We start from the raw sequence: 2,170 nt of genomic DNA, 5'->3' as shown, positions 1-2,170 counted from the left end.
AGATTCAGGAAGCTAATGTGTGGGTTTTTCTTTTTTTGGCTTCTAATTGGAACAATTGGAAGAAACATCAATGACTCAGGGAAGCGTGAATATGGAAACGAGTTAGGTTATACCAAGCAGCTGTTAATATTTTCAAGTGTGGTAATATTATGATTAAGGAAACACCCTTATTCTTAGAGATTCACAGAAAAATATATAGGAGTGAAATTGTATTTCTATGATTTTCATTCAAGTGCTTCAGAATGAAAAAGAGAAAATGGGCATATTTCCAGCAAATATGACAAAATATTGACAGTCATTGTATTTAGGTAATGGTGTCTTGTCATTCATTTTATATACTAGTCTCCATACCTTAGTTTAATGAAAGAACTACACAAGCAAAAATGAATATGCATGACCATAAAAATATCAAAAATTAATAAACGCCAGGAAAAGGGGGAAAGTATCTAACCCTCATCATTGGATGCTGTGCCAATTGCTTTGCTTCATTTAATCCTGAAAACAATCAGTTGATGAAAGTTCTATTATTATCTCCATTTTCCCTGTGAGAAATCTAAGGGTTAGAGTATTTTAATAGTTTCCCAGGAAACTCAGCTCAGAAAAGGGAGATCTAGAGCTGGGAGCCTGGTCCAGGCTGGCCCCCAAGACCATACTGTTCACCACCTAGACAAAACAGTACTCTTGGTAGGCTTGAAGTTCCATAGCAATCAAATCAGTGATGAGAAGAGCCTTGCCATTACCCATTTGTTTTTTTTTTTTTTTTTGTTTTGTTTTTTAATAAATTCATCGGGAAACACATCCATGAACAAACTTTTCACTTTTGGATATTGTAAAAATAATCTGATGTCAGCATAATTCATTTCTCTACTATCCTAAACATATAATTCTTTTGCTCTTGAAGAATCGATTTCATTCATGCATCAACAAGATCTGATCTTTCAAATTAGAATAAAAAGACCAGGCCAAGATCCCTTTCAAGTATTTACATTTTATTCCAAAACATCAGAACCTTATTATATTAAAGTCATGGAATTTGTGTGGACAGGGGCAAGGAAACTTAAAATAAATGAGAATAAAACATGGACTAGTTACTGCCCACCTCAGTTCCTGCTTTGTCCAATAATAGACCAATTAACACTCCTTAACCAACAATGTGAAACAATGTTTCAGAAACCTTGAATGTCCCCAAAATAGCCTTTGACCTAGTAGAGTTTGATCTCTCCATCCTCAGAATCTGCCTTTAAAGTTTTAATTAGTTGCAACCAGAAGTCAAGGATGGCTCAAGAAATGCAAACTGCTACATTTGGTCCCTAAAGCAAATAAACCAACCACCAGAACTTTAGTTCCCTCTACATAGAACAGCCACAATATCTATGAAAGCAGGGTGCTAAATAATTAGCCCTCAAGTCATAGCCTACTGACTCAACCGTTAAATGATTGCTTATTTATGTCAGAGACCTGAAAGCAGACTTTAAAAGTAGTGCTAAAGTTCTTTACAGTAAGTAGTAGATGGCTCTGAAAAGAGCCTTTGGTTTGGTTGAGTGGCTGAATTAACCTGGATTTCTACTTGCCTTTAGCCTTATGATGGCTCTTGGTCTTCTTGGGAGGCAGCACTGCCTGGATGTTGGGCAGGACACCACCCTGAGTGATGGTGGCCTTGCCCAGTAGCTTGTTGAGCTCTTTGACATTGCAAATACCCAGCTACAGGTGGCGCAGGATGATGAGAGTCTTCTTGTTGCCATGAGCTGCACTGCATGGCAGCTCCAGGATCTCCACTGTCAGATACTCCAGCATGGTGGCCAGGTACACTGGGGCACCATCCCAACCCACTGGGCATAACTGCCCTTGTGGAGCAGGCAGTGCACTCATGGGGAACCGGAGACTGGCTGGAGAAGAGCAATTCTTTGCATTTGTGAGTGCCTTGTTGCCCTGCTTGCCACGACCAGACATAGTGAAAGCTCAACAGCTAGTACCAGTGGTGACTTCATTTGTTTTTTTTTAATTTAATTTTATTGAGATTGTTTGAATACAATTATCCAAAGATCCAAAGTGCACAATCAATTGCCCATGGTATCATCCTACAGCTGTGCATCCATCATCAAAATTATTTTTTTTCAATTTTTAGAACATTTTCATTACTCCAGAAAGAAATAAAGACACCCCCCCCCCA

General features: G+C 38.6%; 1 pseudogene; it reads right to left on the bottom strand.

Moving 5' to 3' along the window:
• Nucleotides 1–1,563: 1,563 nt before the first annotated feature.
• Nucleotides 1,564–1,965, bottom strand: LOC119536521 (annotated as a pseudogene).
• Nucleotides 1,966–2,170: the final 205 nt, after the last annotated feature.

The sequence above is a fragment of the Choloepus didactylus genome, chromosome 6, assembly GCF_015220235.1.
Source record: "Choloepus didactylus isolate mChoDid1 chromosome 6, mChoDid1.pri, whole genome shotgun sequence".
Taxonomy (NCBI): domain Eukaryota; kingdom Metazoa; phylum Chordata; class Mammalia; order Pilosa; family Megalonychidae; genus Choloepus; species Choloepus didactylus.
Note: the sequence above shows the minus strand (reverse complement) of the source record. Positions and strands in the feature narration are given on the sequence as shown.